Below are 14760 nucleotides of genomic sequence, written 5' to 3' on the forward strand. Positions count from 1 at the left end.
CTATATTTGTAGCGGGGAGATCCATCATCTGTCAGCCTATGAAAGACAGCGAGCTTTGGATAGATAATATTGGCCACTAGGCTGTGCTTTGTTAGGTGCTAAACTTTGGCAGCCTGCTGTGATGTGTCACATGGTTTCTTCTTGAATATTCATTCTTGAATAATCTTCATTGATCTCTATGTCTGGGCTGATTATTATCCTAATTACTGCTACTACTATTATTATTACTACTTGTCTGCTGAAACTGCCAGTGCAATCCTTATTTTTGGAGACTCCTTTTCTAAGTAGAGACATTTTTGTATTTAACTTGGTTTGTTGCAATCTTTGTTGGTTGTATGCTGAGTTGAAAGGTTTATTTTAAGCACAACTCTTCTGGCCTCACAAGTTTTCATGCTAAAGTTATGAAACATTTTTACTTTCTTGGAATATCTGCCAATTGTTTCTAAAGACTTGTCCTGAGACCCTTATATGGATAGTGGTATTTGTTTCATCATGTGGTCATCTGGAAGATGGTTGAAATCACTACAAGCCTTAAAGATCTTGTTCCTCATTTGGGAATACCCAGTGAAGGAGCCTTGGTAGCATGCATACTACCATTCATCTACCTGGCTCCTATAATTACCATAACATCTATAATAACTCATATCCTTTAATAAGCTTTACCAGAATATGAGTTTTACTTTGGATTTTGCTTTCTACTTTTAGCAGTTTTGGGGTAGTGCTTACTACATTAACTATTCATTTAGAGAGCTTTTGCTGCTAAATGTTGGGGAGTGAAGTGGAGAGCTTGATCACCTCAAATAACCCTTAATATTAGTCTCATGAGCCTAGAGCTCTATCCTATGATTGCAATGGATAAACAGTCACTTTAATGAAATAAGCGAACTATATTCCACCAAGAAAAGCAGATATTTAGAAATTAGTTAAATTGATTAGCTGGCCAGCTCAATTTAATAGCTCAGTCTAAAACATAAACCCTAAGGCATGTATTATTTAATTTGTTGAACTACATTGACTAGAGCAACTGGAAAATTTCTATTTCTGTTATCATTTTTGCTTTGTGGATAGAGGTAACGAGGGACAGCGTTATGAACTAACCACAAACGAAGATGTTCTCATTTGATCAGAGGTATAGAGCCAGAAAACGTCCAGCTCAACTCCCTCATCCTACGGATGAAGAAACTGAGACCAAAGGAGGTGACAAGACCACTAAATCAGTATACAAGTACTTGTGTTTTCTAATCAAATGGAATTTTGAACTTAGGAAGCAGGTAAAACAGGATAGCAACTCACCTTACAAGAATGGAAGCCTCCGACGTAGGGAATTTTCAAAGTGTAATGTATACATTGGGTGTTAAATGTGAGGACCCATTGGTAACTTCTGGAATCATACGCTAGTTGTATGTAAAGATTCCAATAAAAGGGAAAAAGAACAAGGGTTAAGGTCTGATGATGTGGTGGCAAAATTCTGGGACTTGGAGAAAGAAAGCATTTATCTCAGACACTTCCTACCTCTGTTTAACTCTTACCCCAGATACTGATTAGCTTTGTGGCCCTGGTCAAGGCATTCAGTCTCTCCAAAGCTGAGTTTCTTCATCTGTAAAACGGGAACCATAATAGGGCCTGCCAGATAGGGTGATTGTAAGGAGTAAATTAGGTAACATATGTTCAATAATTAAATAAATTTGGGATTTGTTGGTTAAAATGTTGGGACCTGTAGGTCCAAAGTCAGGAGCAAGAGTGATAGAGAAACAACAGAGAGGAAATCCCAGAGTTGGGAAAGTGCTAACAAGTTTTTGAAGCTTTATAAAACTCCCAATTTAATTCAACAAACATTTATGAAACATCTACTGTGGCAAAGCAATCTATCTTAACAGCTACCATATCATAGGTTCTGATCATTATTTTAATAATTTATTCATCAAAAGATTCTAAGTGAACAGGACTGGGAGATGGGGAGACTGAAGATTTATTTTACAGAAATGTGTTTGAAATTCCCATTCCACAAAATGAGAGAGATCTATAGTTGTGCCCTGTGACCATTCATTGTGGACTGCACTGAATGGTGCTATCTACAGTGGCCTTGCTCAAAACAATCATGTTACTCTTCTCACCATACAATCAGCATATACAATAATATTTCAAGGAATGCAAAAATCTAATGAAGGCCCTTTTTATGAAATAACCAGCTGCAAAATGGAGGAATAACTATTCTGACTATGTTTGGGAAACAGTTCTAATCGCTCAGAGTATTCAGAAACTACACAGGGAACTCATTTAGAACAACCCTGAATATACCATGAAAAACCAGCCCTAAGCTAATTCTTCTGATAGTACTCTTGGCTAGCTCTCGGGAGAGCTAACACTATGCAGCTGTAAAAACACAACAAAAACACCCTTGAAATAAGTTAGGTGCATACATGAAGAGCACAGCTGGCTTACTCCCTTGGATCATCCGCTGATGTGTTTCTGTTTTTGGATGAGATTTTGCAAAGGGGAAAAGACCATGCCTATCCCAGCAGAAAAGCCAGAATTACTCTGGGCCTCCCTTCACGGTCATTTCTCTCCTGACTTTGGCATCTCCAGACAGTTCTCCATAGGAGTCATGGTTGGGAGCATCCCAACATGGCCAAAGTGAAGGACAGGTGGGGCACTGATCTACTCACTCATAACAGATAAACTGGAAGATTCTGGGATGGAAGAATCCCTTGAAGCAACAGGAGGGATGCATTGGTTCCGAATTTTCTGCATAGTATTTTGGCTTGATACTGCCTCTCTGGGCATGCTTTCAGATGACAGTACAGGCAAAGGATCTCTTTAAATAATAGAGTTATTTTGCACAGTAAAGAGGGAGTGTGATATCGTAAATTTGGAGCCACAAATCGCTTCCTAGATGTTCTATCTTGGTTACAGAAGCACTGAATTTTAGAGATGTAATGGACCTCAAAAGTCATTGCAGTCAATCTGATGCACAATGGAATCCCTACTCTAGCATACCTAGCAAGTGGTCGTCCAACCTCCCCTCTTGGGAACCTTCAGTGCCTCCTGAGACAACCCATTCCTCTTTTGGACAGTGCTCATTGTTAGAAGATATTCCTGACATCAGACTAAATTCATTTGTTTCCCATCATCACTCAGTGCTTCTAGTTTTGTCCTCTGGGATCAAACAGAATAATAAAACTAATTCTTTCACGTGACAGACCTTAAGACCCTTGAAGACGACTGTTCTGTTATTCCCTCAGCTTTTCTTTTGCACCAGCTAAACATACTCAGTCCCTTCAACCTCTCCGTGCAACACAGAATCAAAGATCTTCGTTATTATGCTGTGTGGTGCAGTGGCTCAAGCACCGGGGCTGGAGTCAGTCCAAATCTGTTCTCAGACACTAGCTGTGCAACGCTGGGCAAGTTACTTAATCCTGTTTGCCTCAGTTTCCTCATCTGTAAAATGAGTTGGAGAAGGAAATGGCAAACTGCTCCAATATCTTGGCCAAGAAAACCCCAAATGGAGTCATGAAGAGTTGGATACAACTGAAAGATAATAACAAATTCCTATTTGCTCTCTTCTGGAAACTCTCCAATTTATAAACACTTATACACTGGTACCCAGAAGTGAACATAATTCTCCAAATATGGTCTGGCCAGAACACACTGCCTTGTTCCTAGAAATTATACCTCCTTAAATACAGCCTGATGTTCCACTGACTTTCTTTTGGCTGACACATCACAATACTGACTCATATTGGGCTTGTAGTCCATTATGATCCCCGCATTTTCTTCAGACAAATTTTGCTCTAACCGTGTCACTCTATTTCATACCTCGGAAGTTGAATTTATTTGGATTCAAATGTATGATGTTTCAATTCTCCTTATTAATTAGGATCTTCTTCACTTTAGTCCAATGACTTTTAAGAAGTTTTTGAATCCCATGTTAGCTATCCCCTTTAGCTTTATATTATCTGCAGATCTTACAGGCATATCATCTAAATCATTGATAGAAAATATTTCACAGCCAGCCTAGCAAATGAGATAACACATTTTGCACATAGTAGGCATTTAATGCATGTTTCTTGAATTTATCAGAATAATGTATAAAGATACCTTGTATCTGTTCTTGTTTCTCAGTGTTTTCAGTCATATCTGACACTTTGTGACCCTTTTTTGGGATTTTCTTGGCAAAGATACTGAAGTGGTTTCCCATTTCTTTCTCTGGCTCATTTTACACATGAGTAAACTGAGGCAAACAGAGTTAAGTGACTTGCCCAGGGTCACACAGCTAGTGTCTGAGCTTACATTTGAACTCGTGTCTTCTTGACTCTAGGCCCTTTGCTCTATCCATTATGCCACCTGGTTGCCCTCCTTATATCTACAAAGTATTGTTAAAATGTAACAAGGGTGAGGAAATGGGTATTTTATCCAGGACACCAAATTATAGAGAGGTTGCTGATAGTATTTTCAGCCCTTTAGCCGCATAGAAACAACTGAATTTAGTACTTAGTTAAGAAGGATAATTACTTAAATTAAAAGTTACTAAATGGTAGTTTCTTCATCTCTCCCGTAGCTTTTGTTAGTCTTGGGCCCCTCCCTGCTTGCTACTTCCCCCTCCCAGATTTCCCAGATCTGTCTCTTCTCCCTCCTCCTGACCCCCAATTGAATTGAGGGTGCTTCTTGGGCTGCTTGCAAAAATTGCCAGTTATGTCTCTAGCAATTATTATCAGTTTCCTCATCTGTGAAATGAGGAGGTTGGACTGGCTGGTCTCTAAGGTCTCATCCAGCTCAAACAGTTATGAATCTATTATTATAATAGATGATGCATTAGAGTAAATGGAGCCTTTTTTGATTACTCCCTTCTTGGAACCTCCCTAGGATCAGTAGCTTATACCTTGGGCACCTAGAGCAGCGACTGGCATAGGTGCCTAATAAATGCTTGTTTTATCGATAGCTTAATTACTTCCTTTGTTCCCCCTCTCCCTTCTTCACCCTTTAGAACCCTGCGGAGGGCTGGGCAATAAATACTTGGTTGACTGACCTGCTTGTCTGTCCCAGCAATGCGGGATCCATCTTTGTCTTAAAAGTTTTCTTTCACAAACCAGGAAGAAAACAGCAACTGAAAATGGGGAAACAAAGTTTCCCCTAAAATGTGTTAGGACCCACAGGAGTGCCCTTCAAATGTTCTTTTAGCTAAGAGGGGGAGGGATGAGAGAGATTTAGACCACATACAAATCTCAGCTACCTATGAGTGGCTTTCTGAAATTATGGATTATTCATTACAAGTCCCATTTTAAGTTCTTATTAAGAGTTAGCACCTAATCTAAACTAATTAAGTCTTCACAGTATGGCTTCATTATGTTGTTTGAAGTGTTGTGAATTCTCAGAACACTGGATATATCCATATGCAAATATAAGTATAAAAACACATTTCAGAGCCAAATAGAAATGATTTTTGGGATCATCCGTATAATAATCTCTGCACTTTTATAACCCTTTCTATTTCTTGAGAAGTAGCTTTGTATAATGAATAGAGAAGACCACAATCAAAGTTCCATGTCTGACATATACTGGAAGTGTGACCTCTGGCAAAGCCCTTAACCTCTCTCAATGTTCTAGGTAACAGTGTAGTTAAAACTGCCCTAGGGCTTTTGGGACATCCTATCTTTCAGAGAAGGTGTTCACTTGCATTGATAGAGGGAGTTTCTTTACCTGATGAGTTTCTTAAACTAATGGAATCACAGGTCAATTCTTTATCTTTATGTATATACATATATATATATATAAATATATATATATTTATATATATATATATTTATATATGTGTGTGTGTATATTTACATATGTATATTTAAAATCTTTTTACCTCTATTATTTCACTCAAAAACTAGGGCATTCAGGAAGGGCTTCCCATTCTAGTGGGGAGGTTAGTTGAACCACAAAATAAAGCTAGAAACTATATGATATGTAAGTATTCAATGCCTCAGTTTCTTCGTCTATAAAATGAGGCTAATAATAACTTCCCTACCTATTTTACAGAGTAGGTGGGGTCACACAACAGCCCATAAAATAGATGGGGAAGTTATTACTAGCCTCATTTTATAGTTGAAGAAGCTGAGGCATTGAGCACTTACATACCTTATAGTTTCTAGCTTTCTTTCATGGTTCAGCTCACTTACCCAATGGAACGGGAAACCTTTCCTGAATGTCTGAGTTTTTGTACTTTTTCCCTTTTCCAGCTGTCTTGTATGTACTTAGCAATTTACACTGTCTTTTTTTTTTTTTTTGCATTTTGCCTAGGATAATCTAGTGCCCTTGCTCCTGGAAAGGGTGCTTAGTATTGTTCTACTTACAGTCCCAGCAACTGACAAGGTCAAAACTTCCTTCCCTGACCACTGCTTCCCTTTATGGATTTTATCCCTCTCCTGGAAGGTAAGCTCACCGAGGGGGAAAGACTGCTTTGTTATTATTTTTATGTCCCCACTGCCTAGGACAATGACTTTCATATGGAAGGTGCTTGTTGGATGACATTGGACCTGCTTAAAGTCATAGTGCTAATTGTGTTTGTTCTTCATTTTCAAAAGACCATGACATCGAGCAAATGATGACATGACTTGCAGTTGATTTTAATTTGAGTGAGGGAGGGCTGTGCAAGGTCACCAGCCTCATTTTCTCCTCCAGCGCCATTTGGATCCAGTGACCAGATATTCACCAGGATGACTGGAGATGGCCCAGAGTGCAACGGGAGACCCTGGCACTTTTAGGCTAAGGCCTTTCCATGTACTCATTTAGAGTGAGATAACGCCTATTCACTGAATAGGCCTCTTTAAGAAGTGAGTCAAGAGATGGCCCCTTTAATTAGAAAAAAAAGAAAAAAAACCAGTCTGGGAGGCAAAGACCCTCAGGGTTGCTGTTCCAAAGAGAAACATTCACTCTAAGCCAGGAGGGCCCAAAATACAGTCTTTAAATGGAGCTTGGGCAGGGACCTATTGTGGTCCAATCTATGAGCTTCAGAGTGAACTGGTTTTAAGGTTTTGTGAAAGAAAGAAAGAGAAAAAGAAAGAAAGAATGAAAGAAAGAAAGAAAGAGAGAAAAGAAAGAAGGAAAGAAAAAAAGAAAGGAAGGAAGGAAGGAAGGAAGGAAGAAAAAAAAGAAAGAAAGAGAGAGAAAAAGTAACCTGAATCTGTGATATCAGTCATATTAGGCCTCAAGTATCCTGTCCAGAAACTGTGTGGGTCACTGAGAGGTTGACTAACTGTCCTATAGTCACAAAAACAGGTATATGTGAGAAGCATGAATGATGAATGAACATTGGACCATCTTGACTCCAAAATCTGCTTTCAACCCATAAGGCCATGTTGTCTATGTTAATTACATACACACACACACACTCTCTCTCTCTCTCTCTCTCTCTCTCTCTCTCTCTCTCTCTCTCTCTATATATATATATATATATATATATATATATATATATATATATATATAGAGTGTGTGTGTGTGTGTGTATATATATGTATATGAATATATATATATGCAGTACATATACACACTTACATACATATGTATATATATATTTTTTGTATTATCTTTTCTTTTGGCGTACACATTACTTTCCCTAGTTGAATGTAAGATCCTTGGGGACCAAGACTATTTTTGCTTTTGTGTTTGTATCTCTTGCGCCTAGCATGGTGCTTGGCACATAACTGATAAATTAATGTAGAATGAATGAACCAGTAAATGAATGAATAATAAGATCTTCAGAAAATAGTAAAAAAAATGCAGCCAAATCCTCTTTGAAGAATAAATTCACTGTGTGCTAATTGTCACTTAGCTATCCAGTAGATATCTGTTAAGTCCTGCTACAATATTATTAGAAGTTTCCATGGTAGTGGAAGGTAGTGACAGGAATATCACAATACAAAGGAAAGTTTGAAATGATGAGTCTCACGTTCAAAATCTTCTTGCTGTATCATGTAATTAATCAAAGCGGGAATTTTTTCTTTCCTGCAGTATGTTTTCCAACACCTTGTCTAGGAAGAGAGTACTTATCAGTTTCTGTGAAGCTTTAGCCCCAGTTTTACGGTTTTCACTGAGGGTTTTGCCTGAATTTCAGCCTTCATGTTCTTTCTTTTAATTTCATCCCTAGAGTCCTAGCTAGGTCTTTAGAACTAGATCTTCTTGTACTAAGGAAATAATTCCTTTTCTTCATGAGTGTTTACATAAGGGGCCTAGTGTAGTCATGAAAAGAACATTGGGAGGGAATGGGGGCAGGAGTAAGGAGGATGAGGAGAGAGAAAAAAAACCTTGGGATCTGACATAAGGAGAGCTGAGCATGAATCCTGGCTCTCTCATTTACTAGCTGTGTGACTCTCGGTTTTGAGACTCAGTGTCCTCATTTGTAAAGTTGGCTAATAATACATAACAATATCTGTACCTCGTTAAGTGTTGTCATGGGGAATTGCTTTGTAAACTTTACAGTGCTTATAAATGTGTTATGATGCTCTGCACACTTCTAAGGGGTTTTTATAATATCCCTTCCCTAATTTTCAAATAGCCAAGCTCCACATTCTTAATTTTTGCTAATAGTCTCCCACTCATCAGAGTTCTGACTTCAAAGAATGATTTTATGTAGTTTTTATGATGACTTGAAAAGTTTGGAAAGGATTTTTATGAATCTTATATGAAGCTCAATTACAAAGAGCCTTATTTATTAGAACATTAAATTAAAACTTGGCTGACATAAGCCTATTAATTATTGTTTTAAACAACCAAATTCTCCTCCAGTGTTTTGATGACTCTCAATTTAGGTCATGTCCACAACTACACAAATCAGCATACTAGTAAGGTTCTGGTTTCGTGGATTCTTCTAGGGGTGATGTTACTTTGACCTGCTAAGACATTTGAGGCAGGAGGAAGTTTTCTTTTTCAATTGTAATTGATAATTACAAGGAAAAAAAGGTTTCCACAAAGGGCTGACTTTCCCTGGGCTAGGTCATGAGATGGGTGAAATTTGTCTGTGTTTTCCCCAGCCTCCCCATTCCTCATTTTTCACTCCCTCAGTAACGACTTTTCCTTCAACCCCAGATGCCCAATATGCAATATCAGCATTTTAGCAAAACCTCTTAGATCTTTCATTTGTACCTTAAAGGAAGCAACTCTGAGCAACCTGAAGTAATGCCCTCTTCTAGAAGTATATGAATTTCAACACAGAGTAAGACTTAAAATGTAATCACTTTAGGTTGGTGGAGAAATTTCAGGTATTGGTAAATGGAGGTGGGGGAAAATTTATCATGTGTCGGGGGTTGGAAGGGGGAAGGAGGGATGAATCATTGACTTCTTTATCTTAAATTCAAGTATCTATAAAGTAAAACCCTGGTTTCTGGATTAATGGTCCCTCCTTATCTTTCCAATCTTCCTATATATGGAACTCCCTACAGGTATTGTGGTCTGGCCATACTGGTCTTCTGGCTGTTCCTTATACATGATGTTTAATTTCCCATCTCTCTGTTTTTCCTTTAACTTCTGTCTGCCTCTTAAAATCCCAAACTTCTTTCTGTAGCAGGTATTTCTCAGTTCTGTCAGCTACTTGTGCCTTTACTGCTGAGGTTACCTTCCATCCTATTCTGTATGTACTCTTCATTGTACCTATTTATATATGCTTTCTCCTCCATTACCATGTAAGAACCTTGAGAACAGGGATTATTTTTGCTTTTTTTTCTTCTATCCAAAGCATTTAAATAGAGCCTGGCATGCATTAAACACTTAATAAATGTTTCCTGTGTGACTGATGGATTAATGTCTTTTTAAAATGTTTTATTGATAAGCTTTGTTTTTACATTAAAAAAATTTCTGGATTACCCCACTTCCTGAGAAACTTTTTATGACAAAAAAACCCCACAATTAAGCAAAACGAATAATATAGTAACAATATCTGAAAGTGCATACTGCCACAAATTCTGTATTTTTTAATTGTCAGAAATCTATTTTCTCTCTATCCCAATCCCATTGGAAAAAAAAAAAAAACAAAAAAGAAAAACAAATTCTTTATAATAAATATACTGTCATGCAAAAAAATACTCATTACAATGAGGAATAAACATATAATATTTTAAAATATCACTGTTATAAATATCATAAACAATGTAAATATCAAATATAATAAATATGTTGGATAAATAGAAAATAAATAAGATGATAAATAAAATATGTAATATACTATTTAGTTTGTAAAATATATGTCTCATTCTGCACCTTGAATCTACAGTTCTCTCAGGAGACAGAAAGCACTTTTCATCACTGGGCCTTTGGAATCATGAATGGTTATTATATTGATTAGAGTTCTTACAGCTTTCAAAGTTTGTCTTTAGATATTGTTACTGTATGCACAATTCTCTTGCTTCTGCTTGTCTTATTCTTCAGTTTATGAAAGTCTTCTAAGTTGTTTATTTTTTATAAAACTGATGTTAGAATATAAATCCTTCTTTTGGTTCTGTTCCCTTTACTCTGAATCAGTTCATGTGAGTCTTTTCATGACTCTTTGAAATCATCTATTTTCTAACTTCTTATAGCAGAATAGTACTTCATCTTACTCATATGTCATAATTTGTTTAGCCACTTCAGTGTCTAGGTTTTTTCCTGCCATAGAAAGAACTGCCTATTTCTTTGTTTTTTGGGGGGGGGTATGGGTGTAGTAATGGCATGTATGACTAGGTCAAAGGCATATACTGTTTGATAACTCTTTGTGTATAATTTCAAATTCCTTTCTAAAAGGGCTATACACATTTACCACTAACACATCAATTACCCTATTTTCCCAGAGCCCCTCTAATATTATCCTTTTAATTTTTAGCCATCTTTTTCAATAAGATGAGCATAAGGTGGAATTTCACAATTGCTTTAATTTGCATTTTTCTAATAAGTAGTGATTCATAGCATTTTTTAATGTGGCTTTAGACATCTTGAGTTTCTTCCCTTGAGAACTGCCTGTTCATAGTCTTAGACCATTTATCAATTAGGCAATGGCTCTTCTTAAAAGTTTGAATCAGTTCCTTATCCTCTTGAATTAGAGACCTTTATCAGAGAAGTGCTGCAAAGATATTTCCTAGTTGTTTCCCTTTTAATTTTAGACTTATTGGTGCAAAACCTTTTTAATTTTATATAATCAAAATTATCCATTTTATCTGATGTGATGTTCTCTATCCCTTGTTTAGTCAGGAACTTTTCTTCTTTCCGTAGATCTGATAGGTAATTTTTTCCTCTTTTCTCTAATTTCTTTTATAATTAGCTCATGCATCCATTTCCAGTTTATCTGGGCATAAGATATGAGGTGTTGGTCTAAATCTATTTTTTTCTCTACTGCTGTCCAATTTCCCCAGAAGTATTTACCAAGTAGCGTTTCCTTATCTCAGTAGCTGGAGTTTGTGTTTGTTAAATACTAGACTACTATTTTGCATACCTAAGCAGTTTCAATAACTGATCTTTATTTTTTTAACCAATACCAAATTGGTTTGGGAATTACTGCTTTGTAGTGTTGTTTGAGATCTGGCATCACTAGCTTTCCTTTCTTCCCACTTTTTTTTCTTGAGATCCTTGATGATTTTTGCCTCCATATGAATTTTTGTTATTACTTTTCTAATTTTATAAAGTTATCATTTAATAGTTTGATTGGCATGATATTGAACAGGTAAATTTAGTTGGTATTGTTCCTGCCCATGAACAAATAAAATTTTCCAATTATCTAGGTTTGTCATTATTTCTAAAAACAGTGGTTTGTAGTTGTATTGATATAGTTCATATGTGTATCTTGGTAAGTATTCTCCCAAATATTTTATTCATTTGGTAGCTATTTGAAGTGGCATTTCTCTATCTCTTCCTGCTAGGTTTTGTTGGTAGTATATAAAAATGCTGATGATTTGTACGGATTTATTTTATAACAAGTTTGCTGAAGTTATTGCTTCAGTAAGTTTTTAGTTTATTCTTTAGAGTCCCTGTAGTACCCTATCACATATACAAAAGTGATTATTTTGCTTCCTCTTTAGCTATACTTATTCCCTCAATTTCTTTTTCGTCTTATTGTTATAGACAGCATTTCTATTATTATGTCAAATAGAAACAGTGACAATGAGACTCAATATCTCACCCCAGATTTTGTTGTAAAGGATTCAAACTTCTGTCACATACAATGGTAGTTCTTGGTTTTAGATATATACTATTTGTCAGATTAAGGAAAAGTCCATTTATTTCTCTTTTCTAGTTTTTCTTTAACAGAAATGGGCATTATTATTCTGTCAAAAGCTTTTTTTTACATCTATTGATATAATCATATGATTTTTGCTGATTTTGTTATTAATATGGTTGTTTATAGTTTTCCTAATAGTAAGCTAATCCTGCATTCCAGACATAAAGCCAATCTGATGATAGTGCATTATCTTGTATGCATGGTGTTAGCCTCTTTGCTAATGTTTCATTTGGTTTTTATATTAATATTAATCAGTAATATTTTCCTACAGTTTTTTTTTCTGTTTTGACTTTCCCTATTTTATGTATAAAGACCATATCATTGTTACATAACAAATTTAGTAAGATGTCTTCTTTTGCTACTTTTGCAACTAGCTGATGTAATAATTCAATTAATAATTCTTTGAACATTTAATAGAATTTGCTTGTAAATCCATCTGGTTCTAGAGGTTCCTCTTTCCCCTACTTTGGAAATTCATTAGTTGCTTGTTGAATTTCTTCCTCTGAAATTAGGTTGTTTAAATTCCCTACTTCTTGTTCTATTATCTTGGGTATTTTATATGTTTGTAAATATTAACTTATTTCATTTATTGTTTTTATTGAAATAAAGTTGGACAAAATAGTTTCTAATAAAATTTTTATTTTCTTTTTCATTTGTTGTGATTTTTTTCATTTTTGATATTCATAATTTGGTTTTCCTCTTTTTTTAAAAATCAAATTAGATAATGGTTTATCTTTTTATTGTTTTATTTTTAAAAATCCTACTATCATGTATTATTCAATGACTTTTTTGTGACTGTTTATTTCAGTTTTTTAAATCTCTCCTTTGTTTTTCAGGATTTCTATTTTGGAATTTAGGGTTTTAAAATTTGTGATTTTTGAGTATTTTTATTTGATTCACAAGTCATTGATATATTTTTTCCCATTTCATTACTTAAAGTGTTTAGAGAGACACATTTTCTCTCTGCCAAGGAATGCTTTGGCTGCATATCCCAAGTTTTGATATTTTGTTTCATTATTGTCATTATCTTTGATGAAATTATCTATTGTTTCTACAATAGTTCTTTAAGACTAACTTATTTAGTTTCCAGTTGATTTTTAATACTTTTGTAGTAGTCTTTGAAAAAATATGAATCTTCAGTGAAACAGAGGATTTCTAGATGCTACTGATGGAAATAAATGAAGCCAAGAAGAAAATCTGAAATACAAATATGGGAGTCAAGCGAAAAATAAAAAGGTAAATGCAAGTGAACATGATAAGAGATTTTATAAGGATGAACTGTGTACATTCTAATGGGGGTGGGTGGGAATGAATTTAAAAGGGTTATTTCAGAATCCTAATATTTCAAGGGGTTATAGAGGTAGTCAGTTGAGATAGGGTAATGTCTGAAGGATATTTACAGGACACAGTAATTTCATTGATATAAAGAACTCCATGGTGAGGAATCTCTCTCTACCAATATAGGGCAGCACATTCTCTATCATGTAAAGGTTTAACCCATGGCCTTGAGGCCACATGTGGCTCTCTAGGTCCTTAATTGTAGCCTTTAGACTGAATCCAAACTTCCCAGAACTTCACCCCTGGTTTAGAGAGTTACTTAAAGCAGTTAAGTTGTTCAGTTCCTTGTCCAAGGTCTTCCTGGCTCAGAGACTGGCTCTCTATCTCTCAGGATGCCCACTGTAGGAAGTTAATTCTTCTTGCAAAGAAAACCTGGGAACTATTCTCCAGAGGAGACAGAATTGTCTATGAAAAAAAATCTAATTTATTTTAATGCACCTCAAATCAAGAAACATTTTATTAAATGCTTATTTCATATAAGGCTCTGTGCTAGGCACTGGGAATATAAACAGGAATACAAGGACCCCTACACTCCAAGAGCTTACATTCTCCTGGGGTGATACAATATATGCACAGCTAGGTAAGTACAAGATAATTTGAGTATAGAGAGAGCAATAACAATGAGTGAGATCTAGAAAGATTTACCTTAGAAGATGCTTCCTGAGCCGAACCTTGAAGTAGCCTAGGGAGTCATCAGGTGGAAAAGAAGTGGAGTGCATTTTATGCATGAGGCAGCCTGTGCTAAGGAATTCAGGCAAGACGTGGAGTGTTGAACAAAATGCTTTTTCACTGTCAGTCCCCCATGCCTGGAATGCATTCTCTTCTTAACCTCTACCTCAAAGAGTACCTCTCTTATTCTAAAATGCAGCTTAAACGCTGTCTTCAGCATGAAAACTTTTATGACTTCTCTCCCCTGCCCCTAGCCATTGCTAATGCCATCCCTTCCACTATTTTGTTTCTATGTACCAAGCCTGGGTTATTCTTCATACTCCTACTATGTGGAAGGAGACATGAATCCTAATTGGTAGAGAGAATGATAAGTGCCAATGTTATGCTGAGCTCCTGCGGGGAAGAGTTGGTGCCATGGCTTCTTTGGGGATAAACACATGGTTCCAGACATCATTTTGGAGACATACGTGGAAAGACTTTGGTCATAGCAAACATGTGGGGGAAGTTGACTCATTGATATGTCCCTGATT

Source organism: Trichosurus vulpecula, chromosome 8, assembly GCF_011100635.1.
Source record: "Trichosurus vulpecula isolate mTriVul1 chromosome 8, mTriVul1.pri, whole genome shotgun sequence".
Taxonomy (NCBI): domain Eukaryota; kingdom Metazoa; phylum Chordata; class Mammalia; order Diprotodontia; family Phalangeridae; genus Trichosurus; species Trichosurus vulpecula.